The sequence below is a fragment of the Mercenaria mercenaria genome, unplaced genomic scaffold (genome assembly GCF_021730395.1).
Source record: "Mercenaria mercenaria strain notata unplaced genomic scaffold, MADL_Memer_1 contig_3397, whole genome shotgun sequence".
Taxonomy (NCBI): Eukaryota; Metazoa; Mollusca; class Bivalvia; order Venerida; family Veneridae; genus Mercenaria; species Mercenaria mercenaria.
In genome coordinates this window covers 20,873-37,006 of record NW_026461529.1, presented here as the reverse complement: position 1 = coordinate 37,006, position 16,134 = coordinate 20,873, and the positions used below count along the sequence as shown (strand labels likewise).

Genomic DNA, 16,134 nt, shown 5'->3' with positions numbered 1-16,134 from the left:
AAGCCCCTCTGAAGGTCCTGAGAATTAGTGATTTTGAACGCTTAGAACAGCCCTATTCTAGCCTTATATGTGTGCCAAAAATTTACTAATTATAATGCACAAAATGCATGATTTTCAGTAAACAGTAACTTTTCTAAGTCAAGGACTTGTTTCAACAATATACCCTCAACATATTTCTGTAAGATTCAGACTGAAACAACCTTCAAATTCTGGCAACATTTTTGTTTTTTCATGCCACCATATTTCAACGTTTTGGCACAACATTAACAAAATGCAGACCCTGCAATATCCGGTTTTCGTAGCCAAAGACCCCATCGATGACCATCAGTGTCACATTCAGATAGCCAAGTCCATCTCCATTTGTTACCATGTTTGCTTTCTAAGTCCTAAGTATTGTACGCTGGTGGTAAAAACTTCATTTTTCACGCACTATCCCGTGCAGCCGTAATTACGGCGTGTTAATACCAGAATGAAATCTTGATCTTCGTGACCCTCGTGGAAAGATTGATACTTTGGAGATAAAAAGCGTGCAAAGCGTAGAAATCAAGAAATGCGTGCGAAAGTCCGTGCAAACTTTGACGCGGCAACTTTTAGGCGCACGTGAAAGTCATGAAAATAGTGAGTGAATAGCTATATAAACGGTCGTCGTTTTAAATCAGACAGTTGAAGTAAATTTCGGTATGTAACGGGATCGAGTATCATCACTGCAATATTTTTTTTAAAGTGACTCTTCCGTGGTTGAAGCTTATTTTTATAATTGGAACTCTTTACAAGGTGCGTATAATAAAATCCAGACATCGCGAAAGTTGCCAAAAATGGCCGGACATTCGGTCCTGCACTGCCGGACCGAACATTAAATATGAAACAAACAGGAATCTTGCTTCCATTTATCAGTATGCAGCTGTTGATATATTTTTCTTGTATCCCATCTGATCTACATTGCATTGGATTCGAAAATCCGGAAAAATAATTATTTTGGATAGTGTCCCAAAAATATGGACACAATAATTATCATCAACCCACCCCTGTTCAAAGTGGAAAAAAACATTAACAATTATCGGTAATTATTCTGTTGATAAAATAAGTACTGGCCCTGTTTTCGTCATCAGTTAAAACCCCCTCAAAGAGCTAAAAGAAGTGTGTCGGTATCATGGCATCTTAAGTGGAGATCAAAGTTGTCAGAGATTGTCATGGCATTACGTTATGTTTCGCGCCATATGACACTGTCTGATCGTACCGCCTCGGTTCTTTAAATCAGTAAAAAAAAAGTATCTTCTTTAATTTTTTTCAAAGCGAATATGTAATATCCCGTATAAACTGACAGGTAAATGTGTCAAAAGATAATAGTGGATATCCTCATTTGCCCTCAAGGAATTTACATTATTGTTTGAGAAGAATATCTTACATAGTGTCGTGTCAAATGAACTTCTACAAAGATTCATTTACTTATCAAACATATTTAAAACCACAGCGACATCATACTGCTTTATTTTAAAACCACATTTCTATTTACGTTCACGAGGTCACGTAACCTATTCCGCCGCACTTACAGAAATCTGTTTGCCAAAAATTGTTTTACTCAATGTATTCAAATAGCTGCCGCTTTTTCATTATTTAAGATTTTTTAGTCCCCTACTGGTTGAAAACCAGTTTCGGGGACTATAGGAATGCACTTTTCCGTCATTCCGTCCGTCTGTCCGTCCGCAATTTCGTGTCCAGTCCATATCTCTGTCATCCATGAAGGGATTTTAATATTACTTGGCACAAATGTTCCTCATGATGAGACAACATGTCATGCGCAAAGCCAAGACCCTTAGCTCAAAGGTCAAGGTCACAATTGGAGGTCAAAGGTCAATAAGGTTTTTTCCCTGTCCGATCCAGAACTCTGTCATCCATCAAGGGATTACAATATTACTTGGCATAAATGTTCCCCATGATGAAACGACGTGTCATGCGCAACACCCAGTACCCTAGCTTAAAGGTCAAGGTCACACTTTGAGATCAAAGGTCAAGAGGATTTTTTTCCTGTCCGGTCTATAACTTTGTCATGCAAAGCAGGATTTAGATATCAGTTGGCACAAATATTCCCCTGGATGAGACAACATGTCATGCGCAAGAACCAGGTCCCTAGGTCTAAGGTCAAGGTCATATTTAGAGGTCAAAGGTCAAATTCAAGAATGACTTTGTACAGAACATTTCTTCTTCATGCATGGAGGGATTTTGATGTAACTTGGACCAAATGTTCACCACCATGAGGCACCCTTGTTTTTAGAATTACGTCCCTTTGTTTTACTATAAATAGATTTTATTGTAACTTTTTTATTACTGGCGGTAGAGAAAAATCGAGACCACTTTTCTGTGGTACAGCATGCATGTTACATCCAATTTTTAGGTGTATTTTGACCTATCTCTACTTGGTAAAGAGTTTCTTGTGGACTGATATTATATAGATTTTTTTTTTTTTTTTTTTTTTTTAAGATTAATTTCCCTTTGTTGTTACTATAAATAACTTACATGATAACATTTTTATAATCAGCCAAAAAAATTCAGTATGAAACAACTGTGGGTTTTTTATATATACACATTTTAATCCAAGTGTGTTGTTATAACATATTGTATATGTAGTACAATATTGTTTATACATCATTGACATATATCAGTACATTATGTTATACTGCAGTAGAGAAAATTAGGTGCCTTCCAGTAGGGGACTTTGTATTGCATGGCAATACTTCATTCACTTGTTAATTCTGTTTTTTATACTTTCTTGTCAAAAGTCAGAATTTTATGACCATAGAATGTATTATTTATTTACTTTTAGAAATAAATAAATAATTAAGATCGCGCTGTTTGAAATTTTACAAATAATTGTATGAAAATTCGATCGTTTTTATAGAATTTTGCCTACATTTCTGTCGATATCTTATTAAAATCGTTATAGAATTCAAACTGTATTACTTCTCAAGCGGTGTTGAAATTTGAAGCGATTATATTAAAAAATGAACGCACTACGCACGTTTTTTGTGTACGTTTCGATAAACAAAAGTAACGGCGATGTAGCCTAAATTAGATATTATTATTACGATAGGTCGCACGTGTTCGTGGAATGGAAAATTACTGGCATGATGTTTTGATATCTTTACGATTCGCGGGTAAATTCCAGTCAATCCAGGTTATTTTTAGGGATGTAATTTCTGAATCTGGTAAAGTTACGAAGTAAAATCCACTCGCCCGAACGGCCGAGTATACAGAGAAGTCCACTCGTCCCTATCCAGATTTTAACTTGCCAATACTCGCATAAGACATAACTCGCAATATACGTGACATCTACATGTTCTTCGTGTTTGAAGATAAAATTGCATGCAAGAAATCGAGAAATGCACAGTATGGGGAACTTTTCGGCGCATGTAAAATTTATGAAAAACATGACAGTAGTTTTCTTGAAGTACAGCGCCTACGCGGGCCAATCAAAATTGTCGTTACCTATGCGCTGCATAAGTGACAAGTTTGTCGGCGATCAATTGATTTTTCAAACTTTGTTAAATAATGATGATTTTTTAAGCTTTGTTGAATGATGACAACCTACCCCCTTCCCCCCCCCCCCTTATAAAATATACTCGCATAGAAAATCTCAAGAAACATTTTTATATGTCTTAGTGTGCAAAATACCCCCCACCAACGGAATTAAAATACCAATTACACCCCCAACCAAGGAAATTTAAATATCAAAAATACCCCCCACCTAGAGAAAAAAAATAGGTACTCGTTCCGACCCCCCCAGGCCTTTTTTCCTGGAACAGCCCTAAGTGAAATCACAACTTTGTTTTCAGTAAAAGTAAAAGGGCAGTGATGTGCTGGACTTTTCCTCAGAGAGAGAGAGCCTGAACAAAGTGTATGATTCAAGTGATCCTGATCTCACATACGACTTGGACTTACCTCCCACCAGAAATGGTAACAAGATATAATTTCTATAGTAATTTTGTGAAAAATCAGTTTTTTAACAGAACGCCTGAACCATACTTTGAGACAGTACATTTAGACTACAAATACACAGATCTAGGTGACTGTAAAATCATAGACCTTCAAGGGAGGGTTGATTTACATGGATTATGTAGTTGTATCAAATCCGCAAAATTCAATCCGAATGAACAAATAAAGTTTCCTTTTATTTTACACAAGTGATTGTACCCGCAGTTATTGTTAGGGTTAACAATGAAATTGTATGCCCTTGAAGTCAGATGATGTCACAGTAAACATTATTAAGCTTTTGGTGTTAGAGTAGGAAATGCAAATATTGTTGGATGATCTTTCACAGAGCTATTGCCCTTTAATTATTATCCACCGCCGATGAAATCAGGAGGTGGGTATTGAAATGGCGTTGTCCATCCGTCAGTCCATGTGTCCGTCCGTCCGTCCGCAGCCATTTCTCAGTAACTAGCAGGTAGAATTTCATGAAACTTGAAATAAACATGAACCAACATACTGCGATGATGCCCGTCAAGTTTTTCTTTGGATTCGTCAATTTCCCTTAGAGTTATTGCCCTTGATTTAATGAAAAATGTCCGTCCGCAGCCATTTCTCAGTAACTATCAGGTAGAATTTCATAAAACTTGACATAAACATGCACCAGCATACTGTGATGATGCCCGTCAATTTTTTTTTCAGATTGGTCAATTTCGCTTAGAGTTACTGCCCTTGATATAATGAAAAATCTACATCTGCAGCCATTTCTCAGTAACAAGCTGGTAGAATTTCATGAAACTTGAAATAAATATGAACCAACACACTTGGATGATGCCGTTCATTTTTTTTTTCAATTGGTCAATTTTCCTTAGAGTTATTGCCCTTTAATTGTTTAAAAATCTACAGATTTGTACATAACAAACAAACCCATTGGTAGAATTTCATGAATCTTCTTTCATTCTCTTCCATGAACATTTAGTATAAACATGTGAAGTTTTGTACCCACACCTGGTCACCACTTTGCCTTGGTCACACACCCCCCCCCCCCCCCCCCCCCCCCCCCCCCAAAAAAAAAAAAAAAATCATTCCTTTTTATTATTTTTAGCTCACCTGTCACAAAGTGACAAGGTGAGCTTTTATGATTGCACGGCGTCCGTCCGTCCGTAAACTTTTGCTTGTGACCTCCCTAGAGGTCACATTTTTTGTGGGATCTTTATGAAAGTTGGTCAAAATGTTCATCTTGATGATATCCAGGTCAAGTTCGAAACTGGATCACGTGCCGTCAAAAACTAGGTCAGTAGGTCTAAAAATAGAAAAACCTTGTGACCTCTCTAGAGGCCATATATTTCACAAGATCTTCATGAAAATTGGTCAAAATATTCATATTGATGATTTCTAGGTCAAGTTCGAAACTGGGTCACGTGCCATCAAAAACTAGGTCAGTAGGTCTAAAAATAGAAAAACCTTGTGACCTCTCTAGAGGCCATATTTTTCATGAGATCTTCGTGAAAATTGGTCAGAACGTTCACCTTGATGATATCTAGGTCAAGTTCGAAACTGGGTCACGTGCCTTCAAAAACTAGATCAGTAGGTCAAATAATAGAAAAACCTTGTGACCTCTCTAAAGGCCATATTTTTCATGGAATCTGTATGAAAGTTGGTCAGAATGTTCATCTTGATGATATCTAGGTCAGGTTCGAAACTGGGTCACGTGCGGTCAAAAACTAGGTCAGTAGGTCTAAAAATAGAAAAACCTTGTGACCTCTCTAGAGGCCATATATTTCATGAGATCTTCATGAAAATTGGTCAGAATGTTCACCTTGATGATATCTAGGTCAGGTTCGAAACTGGGTCACGTGCGGTCAAAAACTAGGTCAGTAGGTCTAAAAATAGAAAAACCTTGTGACCTCTCTAGAGGCCATATATTTCATGAGATCTTCATGAAAATTGGTCAGAATGTTCACCTTGATGATATCTAGGTCAAGTTCGAAAATGGGTCACGTGCCCTCAAAAACTAGGTCAGTAGGTAAAATAATAGAAAAACCTTGTCACCTCTCTAGAGGCCATATTTTTGATGGGATTTGTATGAAAGTTGGTCTGAATGTTTATCTTGATAATATCTAGGTCAAGTTCGAAACAGGGCCATGTGCGGTCAAAAACTAGGTCAGTAGGTCTAAAAATAGAAAAACCTTGTGACCTCTCTAGAGGCCATACTTGTGAATGGATCTCCATAAAAATTGGTCAGAATGTTCATCTTGATGATATCTAGTTCCAGTTCAAAAGTGGGTCACGTGCCTTCGAAAAGTAGGTCAGTAGGTCAAATAATGAAAAAACGTTGTGACCTCTCTAGAGGCCATATTTTTCATGGGATCTGTATGAATGTTGGTCTGAATATTTATCTTGATGATATATAGGTCAAGTTTGAAACAGGGTCAACTGCGATCAAAAACTAGGTCAGTAGGTCTTGAAATAGAAAAACCTTGTGACCTCTCTAGAGGCCATACCCTTGAATGGATCTTCATGAAAATTGGTCAGAATTTGAAACTGGGTCAACTGCGGTCAAAAACTAGGTCAGTAGGTCTAAAATTATTAAAATCTTTTGACCTCTTTAGAGGCCATATTTTTCAATGGATCTTCATGAAAATTGATCTGAATGATCACCTTGATGATATCTAGGTCATTTCAAAACTGGGTCATGTGCGGTCAAAAACTAGGCCAGTAGATATAAAAATAGAAAAACCTTGTGACCTCTCTAGAGGCCATATTTTTCATGAGGTCTTCATGAAAATTAGTGAGAATGTTCACCTTGATGATATCTAGGTAAAATTCAAAACAGGGTCACGTACCTTCGAAAACTAGGTCAATAGGTCAAATAATAGAAAAACCTTGTGACCTCCTTAGAGACCATATTTTTCAATGGATCTTCACGAAAATTGGTCAGAATTTTTATCTTGATAATGTCTAGGTCAAGTTCAAAACTGGGTCACATGAGCTCAAAAACTAGGTCACTATGTCATATAATAGAAAAAACGACCTCATACTCAAAACTGGGTCATGTGGGAAGAGGTGAGCGATTCAGGACCATCATGGTCCTCTTGTTTTCAAACCTTCCATGAATATCTATTAGTATGCAGAGTTATACCATTCCCCCACCTCACTCTCCACTCGGTCTTGCCCACCACCCCGATCATGCGTCCCCATTCCCCACCCAGTTTTTATTTTTTTTTTTTTTTTTTCATTTTTAATTTTCCATCAATATTTATAATCAACAGGTGAAATTTAGTACCCTCACCCGGTCTCCCCCGCTGCCCCCCCCTCTCCAGTGCCCCCACCCCCCCACCCCCCAAAAAAAGCATTCATTATGTCTCCCACCACACAGTGTTGTGGGAGACATATTGATTTACTCCAGTCTGTCTGTGTGTCTGTCACAAAGCTTGTCCGCACTCTAAGTCGAACATTTCTCATCCGATTTTCACCAAACTTGAACAAAATGTGTTTGACCATAAGACCTCGGCCAAGTTCGATAACTAGCCAAATCGGTCCAGGCGTCTTGGAGTTATGGCCCTTGAATTACCAAAAATCGGTCTTTTTACTCTTGTCTGCACTCTAATTCGAATATTTCTCATCCAATCTTCACCAAACTTGAACAAAATGTGTTTGACCATGAGACCTCAGCCAAGTTCGATAACTAGCCAAATCGATCCAGGCATTTTGGAGTTACGGCCCTTGAATTATCGAAAAACTGGCCTTTTTACTCATATCCGAACTCTTAATCAAACATTTCTAATCCGATCTTCACCAAACTTGAACAAAATGTGTTTGACCATGAGACCTTGGCCAAGTTCGATAACTGGCCAAATCGGTCCAGGCATTTTGGAGTTACGGCCCTTGAATTATCGAAAAATCGGCCTTTTTACTCTTGTCTGCACTCTAAGTCGAACATTTCTCATCCGATCTTCACCAAACTTGAATAAAATGTGTTTGAACATGAGACCTCGGCCAGGTTCGATAACTAGCCAAATTGGTCCAGGCATTTTGGAGTTACGGCCCTTGAATTATCGAAAAATTGACCTTTTTACTCATGTCCTCACTCTTAATCTAACATTTCTCATCCGATCTTCACCGAACTTGAACAAAATGTGTTTGACCATGAGACCTCGGCCAAGTTCGGTAACTAGCCAAATCGGTCCAGGCATTTTGGAGTTACGGCCCTTGAGTTATCGAAAAATCGGCCTTTTTACTCTTGTCTGCACTCTAAGTCGAACATTTCTCATCTGATCTTCACCAAACTTGAACAAAATGTGTTTGACCATGAGACCTCGGCCAAGTTCGATAATTAGGCAAATCGGTCCAGGCATTTTAGAGTTACGGCCCTTGAATTACCGAAAAAATCCGTCTGTTTACTCTTGTCCGCTCTCTAAGTCGAACATTTCTCATCCGATCTTCACCAAACTTGAACAAAGTGTGTTTGGCCATAAGACCTTACCCTAGTTCGATAACTAGCCAAATCCGCCCAGGCACTTTTGATTTATGGCCCTTGAATTACTGATTGGATCCACTCATCCAGACCATCTAATTGGATCCACTCGTCTGAAACATCTAGAGAAACTAACATTTTTCATAGGGGCAGTTGTGGGAGACATGCGCTTTTCTCAAAAGCATCTCTAGTTTTCTGTTAAAATGATTTTGACTAATGAAATTATTTGCTTCTTAGTAACATCCTTAACTTCTTGCAAGAAATATTTTTTGCCATTTCTTACCTCAACCCCTTTCGGCGCGGGATACTAATTCATCGAATTTGCTTGTTCAGCATTAGTTTTCTATAGCACCATTTCTTGTTCAGATTATGCTTCAGCAAAACTACATAGGAAGCTTCACACCCAATAGGAAATGCACATGTCTTGTGTATGTGTTTTCTCAACAACTATTCGCTCATGTCCAATGATTATTCACTGAATTATTGCCCTTTTATTATTCAACATTAGTAAAAAGATAAACTAGTCACAGATTTCCACATTGTGCCCAGTTGATGAATTCCCCTTCTGTGCTTTTAGTATGCAATAATTTTACATTGGGTAGAATCTATCAGTTTTACCAATATTTTGTTGTTCTCATCTGTTAAAGTGTCAATTAGTTGGCCGGCCTACTGTGTCACCTTTTTGTCAGTTTTGTTATTGACAGATTTATCTCCGTTAAAAATAGTAGTCCATTAACATTAACTGGTATCATTATTATTATGGTTTTGATATTCTTTCTTCAAAATAATATTGAATTTATATAAAATTAAATTTTATTGAAGAAAAAAATCAATTTTATCTGTTTCGGAGCATATCACACGTTAGTCTTAGTTTAAGCCTTTTTCAGTGCAGAGTGTAGTTTCTTTTTACTGGAATAGCAAAAAAAGAAAAAGTTGAACAACATGAGTTTTTTTAGCTGACCTAAGCACAAAGTGCTCAAGGATTGTCTCGTGTCTGCTGTCCATTACTATGCAGCATGCTTTGTGCCGCATTGATTGCCCGGCGCCTTTCTGCATCCCCACATTTTATTACCAATCTTCATAAAACTAAGAATGTATGTTGCTATGAAATTTAGGTAAATGTAACACTGGGTTACCTGAGGTAAAAGCCTTAAGTTGCTAGATCAGATCTGAGAAACACATTACTAACTCTTTAGAGGTCACATTTTCTGTTTGATCTTCATAAGGCCAGCATTTTTGTACCCCCCGACAACAAAGTTGTAAGGGGGGGTATACTGGTTTCAGGTTGTCTGTCTGTCTGTCCGTCCGTCCATCTGTCTGTCCGTCTGTCCGTAGACGCAATCTTGTGCGCACCATCTCTCCTTATCCCCTTGACAGAATTTAATGAAACTTCACACAAGTGATCAGTACCAACAGTAGTTGTGCATGGGGCATGTTAGATTCTTTTAGAAAAAAAATTTGCGGAGTTATGGGACTTTGTTTTTTTGTTACTATACTATATACATAGACACAATCTTGTGCGCACCATCTCTCCTCATCCCCTTAACACAATTTAATGAAACTTCACACAAGTGATCAGTACCAACAGTAGTTGTGCATCGGGCATGTTAGGTTCTTTTAGAAAAAAAAATTGCAGAGTTATGGGACTTTGTGTTTTTGTTACTATACTATATATACATAGACACAATCTTGTGCGCACCATCTCTCCTCATCCCCTTAACACAATTTAATGAAACTTCACACAAGTGATCGGTAACAACAGTAGTTGTGCATGGGGCATGTTAGGTTCTTTCAGAAAAAAAATTTGCAGAGTTATGGGACTTTGTTTTTTTGTTACTATACTATATGCATAGTCACAATCTTGTGCGCACCATCTCTCCTCATCCCCTTGACACAATTTAATGAAACTTCACACAAGTGATCAGTGACAACAGTAGTTGTGCATGGGGCATGTTAGGTTCTTTCAGCGACAAAAATTGCAGAGTTATGGGACTTTGTTTCTTGTTAACGTACTATGTACATACAGTCTGCATATGCAATCTTGTGCGTGTCTAATCTACCAAACCCTTACACACAATTTAATGAAACTTCACACAAGTGATCAGTACCAACCCTAGTTGTGCATGGTGCATGTTACATTCTTTTAGATAAATATTCTGCATAGTTATGGGACTTTGTTTTTTGTTACTATACTGTATACATACATTCTATATACATAAGTCCACATAATTATGCAATCTTGTGTGCGTCAAATTGCAATGTACTGTGTCAGTGCATGCGGGGGGTACATTCATCACCTTTAGTGATAGCTCTAGTTTATTTTCTGGTTTCCGGGAGCGTCGACCCTAATTTTTGACGAAACAAAATAAAAGTAAATGTCATTTTGAGTATTTTTATTTTCATTTTACCTGCCGACCGTCCATAACTACTACATAGACACAAGACCACAGTTATTTGCCCTTGGTTGACCAGAGTAAGGAAGTGGTTACGTGGAAAATAGTTTCTCTGTTTGATGGTGAATATTGGTGAATTTTTTAGTGAAAGACCTGCAATAAATGGCATGATTTAATAGAGGAGATATGAAATAGTAGGTACATGTACAATTTGACAGAATGAGAATATCAGAATATGCATAACATGACCTTTTGATAAGGCCTGTTTTACCTGTTTGCAGCCATCTAGAGAGTATTCTTCATACGCATGTGATTTGATTCAAAATGGTGGAAAAAAGAGCTGCATGGTCAACCCCATGTTTATTGTGGCTGGATTTTTTTCTCTTGAATAGTTCTGTTGAGTTCAGGTATTTTTAGGGGGGTTGGAATGCATGCAAAATTGCAGTAGTGTCCAGTGCCTATGTAGAGCACATAGTAATAATAACTGTGGTCTTAGGTCTGATATTGCCAAAAAATAAAAGTGTAACTGTATGGTAGAGGTTTTCTTTATCAAGGTCAGCAGAGGCATGAACAGTTTTGGCCTGCATTAAAAATTGTGTGAAATTAAATAGGAACAAAGTTTCCTTTTAAAAAGGAAAGGCTTGTCTGGTTTAGGCATAGTCTACATAACTGGACAAGTGGGGGTAGGGATCATTACATAAGATTCTATGCAAAACATGATTGCGATTTTCTACTGCTGCTCCCATGGGAACGCCAGTCTTAACTTTAGAGGCAAGGGTATTGAACAATTCTTGGCATTTTGGGTTTTGAACTACTGGTGTCCAACCTCCATATAAAATTTAAAGACTCTAGCCCAAAGCGTTCAAGTTATTGAGCGGAAACCAATTTCCTTTACTAGGCCCCTGTGACTTCGACCCAGTGACCATAAAAACAATAGGGGTTCTCTACTCAATGAGACCAATTATCCTATGAAGTTTGAAGACTATGGGTTAAATGGTTCTGTTGTTACTAGGCTGAAAGTTTATGGTCTATGAACCGTCCGACTGACCTATGCAAAGCAGTATACCCCCTCTTTGATGTGGGGCATAATAAGAATACACAAAACTCTAAGCCTTAACCCAGATTTGCCATGGCTTTCACCAGTAATTACGATACAAACACAGAAGTATAAACACTGATATGCAAAATAAGGTGGTATTGTGAAAAAAAATCTGTTAAAAATACCTTGCAGAGCTACTTCCTTAACTTGTTTTAATAACACCCCTACAACATTAATCGAACCAACCATAATAGTACTGTCAAAAATTGGTGGCAAAATGTCTTTTGAGACACCTTTTGGTATGTTACATCCTTTAAGGGTGGCGTTCTCTAACAAATTTCAAAACTGCCTGTTAAATCTTATTAACAATTACTGCAATGGATAAATGTAAACTCAATCATGAATAATGTAAACGTCAAAATTGAGAAGTTGTCAGTTTATCGTACAGACTTTAGTTTTATAGTTATATTCATATTGCTGTACACCCCCAGTTAAATAATAGACAAACAAAAGAGCAACTGCAATCGGAATACTTCCAATATTTCTGCATTGCGCAGCTGACGTCACAGGTCACTTGTTGCTGCAACCAATCACTGAATTTGTAACATATTGAACTCTGTTTGCGTCAGCTTCCCGGCTTTTCTTATCATACTAACACACACTCAGTAAGAGAAACTTCCCGATCGGGAAATTATTTATGGGTTTTCCCCTACTTCCCGAACAGGAAACTTGTTACTTATTATAGTAACATGCTTCCCGTTTGGGAAGTAAAACCACTATATTTTATGTAGGTTCATTAAAAATGCCCGATGCATAAGACTATACATGAGATCTCGAAATTGAATATGCCATATTGAACTTAAAAGACATATCTAGATTTCTACCGTTCAGAATTTTTTTTAATGCTTTAGTATTTTTTTAATTTTACATTGAATCTGCCCTTTTTCTGAATGAACTGCAAAAAAGCAGAGTTTCCCGATTTGGAAACCAAACTTCCCGATCAGGAAATTCTTATTTTCGTGGTACATCTTTTTATCATACTAAATGAAATATCGAGACAGACGAAGTCATAAGAACCAGAAGAAACATTTCAAAGGGAGATCTGAAAAAACTTGATAAACTCAAAGAAGTATAAAATACTTTATTTTTATAGCTCTTTGATAAACTACATAAAATAGAAAATCACAAAACTAGTGTCATATTGCAAAGGCTGTGTCTCCTACATTGAAAACTTTAAAACTATTATACAGAATGCAAAGAAAATAGATCAAGCAACACAGACCGATATTATTGAACACATGTATGTGTACAGGTACATTTTTTACCTTAATTGATGCCAAATCTTTCAGTAATAAATTCACAGTATCTAGTTTGATACAAAATGGTATTTAGAAATACCAAAAGCAGGACGATATTCGATGCTTGATGTTTTTCAATGTAAAATCTGATTTTGTTCACGAGGGATACATAATGCTTTTCCAGATTGTTTGTATTCTTCACATGAATATTTTCCAAAAAAAAAAATCAATTGTCAAGGTGATACAAAATGTATTTTTCAAATTGAAAATTTTTGAACAAACTTAAGAAATTCGAAAAAGTAGCTTTAAGGCAACTGACATCGAAACAGTATGACATAATACTGTCATATGCTAGAACCAAAAATGTTATTATGCCCCCCTTTGAAAAAGGAGGGGTATATTGTTTTGCAGATGTCGGTCGGTCGGTCTGTCGGTCGGTCGGAATGTAGACCTATCCGTTTCCGGATGATAACTCAAGAACGCTTGGGCCTAGGATCATGAAAGTTGATAGGGAGGTTGGTCACCACCAGTAGATGACCCCTATTGATTTTGAGGTCAGTATGTGAAAGGTCAAGGTCACAGTTACCCTGAACAGTAAAACGGTTTCCGGATGATAACTCAAGAACACTTGGGCCTAGGATCATGAAAGTTGATAGGGAGGTTGGTAATGACCAGCAGATGACCCCTATTGATTTTGAGGTCTGTATGTCAAAGGTCAAGGTCACAGTGACCCTGAATAGTAAAACGGTTTCCGGATGATAACTCAAGAACACTTGGGCCTAGGATCATGAAAAATGATAGGCAGGTTGGTAATGACCAGCAGATGACCCTATTGATTTTGAGGTCAGTATGTTAAAGGTCAAGGTCACAGTGACCCTGAACAGTAAAAAGGGTTTTCCCGGGATGATAACTCAAGAACACTTGGGCCTGGGATCATGAAAATTGATAGGGAGGTTGGAAATGACCAGCAGATGACCCCTATTGATTTTGAGATCAGTATGTTAAAGGTCAAGGTCACAGTGACCTGAACAGTAAACAGTTTCCGGATGATAACTCAAGAATGCTTGGGCCTGGGGTCACGAAAGTTGATAGGCAGGTTGGTCATGACCAGCAGGTGACCCCTATTGATTTTGAGGTCAGTATGTCAAAGGTCAAGTCACAGTGACCAGGAACAGTAAAATGGTTTCCAGGCAATGACTCAAGAACGCTTTGGCCTAGTGTCAGGAAAATTGATAGTTAGGTTGGCCATGACCAGCAGATGACCCCTATTGATTTTGAGGTCAGTATGTGAAAGGTCAAGGACACAGTGACCCTGAACAGTAAAACGGTTTCCGGATGATAACTCAAGAACACTTGGGCCTAGGATCATGAAACTTGATAGGGAGGTTGGTAATGACCAGCAGATGACCCCTATTGATTTTGAGGTCTGTATGTCAAAGGTCAAGGTCACAGTGACCCTGAATAGTAAAACGGTTTCCGGATGATAACTCAAGAACACTTGGGCCTAGGATCATGAAAGTTGATAGGGAGGTTGGTAATGACCAGCAGATGACCCCTATTGATTTTGAGGTCAGTATGTCAAAGGTCAAGGTCACAGTGACCAGGAACAGTAAAATGGTTTCCAGGCAATAACTCAAGAACGCTTCGGCCTAGTGTCAATAGGTTAAATGTCAAGGTCAGATTAAACCAGAATGGTAGAACTTTTGTTTACAGTGAGCATATAATTTCTGTTGCTTGTGCAATTACTAAATGCATCAAGGGGGGCATTTCGTGTTCGACGAGCTCTTGTTAAATTAAAGTCTGTTCTTTAGCTTACTTATTGTACATGATAATATAACAATACTTGTATTACTAAACATAACGATAAAATATGAAAGGGGTTTACTTATAATGACATAGAAATATAGCAGTGACAAGTCCCTATAAGCTCATGGTTTGGTTTCAGAGTATTATATTGTTTTGGAATACTAGTTTTGATAGGAACAGAGATATTTGACTTTTAAAAAACTTTAATCAAAGGTGACGCCATCGCCAACTCTACTTTTTTCTTTTAAAAATCGAGCTAAAGATTAGAACCAATACTGACAGACAATTTACCTTGTGCTGTTTGATATTGTAACAAAACTGGGGCCATAAGATGCATCTACCTGAAACTGTAAATCTGTTCAAATGCAGCACATGCTCTTACAGTATTTTGTGTTTTTACTGTATCAGATGTGATACCTTCAAGAAAAGATGTAACTACTTTGTTTCTTTCACTTTTATATTTATCAAAATCCAAGTTAATCAAGGACTCTATGTCTCTATTAATAGCTGATACAGAATTACAATCTCTTTATATGTCTTCCTTTTCTGCACACCCAAATGCAAAGGTGACAAATGCTCTTTTAGACTGTTTTAAACCTATTAAAGAGAAGTAAAAAAAATATGACTTCAGTCTTCAAAAAGTTATTTACTATCAAAGTCTACACCAATCCACATAACTCTGATTTGACTTATGATATAGTTATTCTAATTTTTAACTTTAAAGTTTTTGATAAAGTCAAATATCTCTGTTACTATCAAAGTTTTTGACTTGAAACTTACAATAGGTATTTACTGTCAAAGTCTACACCAGAAAACAATCCTCATAACTTGAAATTTGCCAGAGTTAGGCACCTTTTTAACTTTGATTTTGTTGTGTAAAAGTTTTTGATAAAGTCAGATATCTCTGTTACTATCAAAGATTAAAATAGTTTTTTTTTTGCTATTAAAGTCTACACCAGGAGAAACAATCCCCATAACACTGATTTGAATTTTGATAGAGTTATGCCCCTTTTTAACTTAGATTTTTTTTTTTTTGGTAAAAGTTGTTGATGTAGTCAAATATCTCTGTTACTATCAAAGATTTTGACTTGAAAATTAAAATAGTTTTTTACTATCAAAGTCATCACTAAGAGAAACAATCCTCATAACTCTGATTTG

At 37.2% G+C, this 16,134-nt stretch overlaps 1 long non-coding RNA gene across 1 annotated transcript in view; it reads left to right on the top strand.

The window, feature by feature from the left end:
* LOC128553031 (uncharacterized) overlaps nucleotides 1–16,134 on the top strand; it is a 43,862-nt gene that overhangs the window by 12,327 nt on the left and 15,401 nt on the right. Inside the window, exon 3 of the long non-coding RNA XR_008369227.1 lies at nucleotides 3,831–3,951. This is a non-coding gene — a long non-coding RNA (uncharacterized LOC128553031). The remainder of the gene's footprint in view (nucleotides 1–3,830; nucleotides 3,952–16,134) is intronic.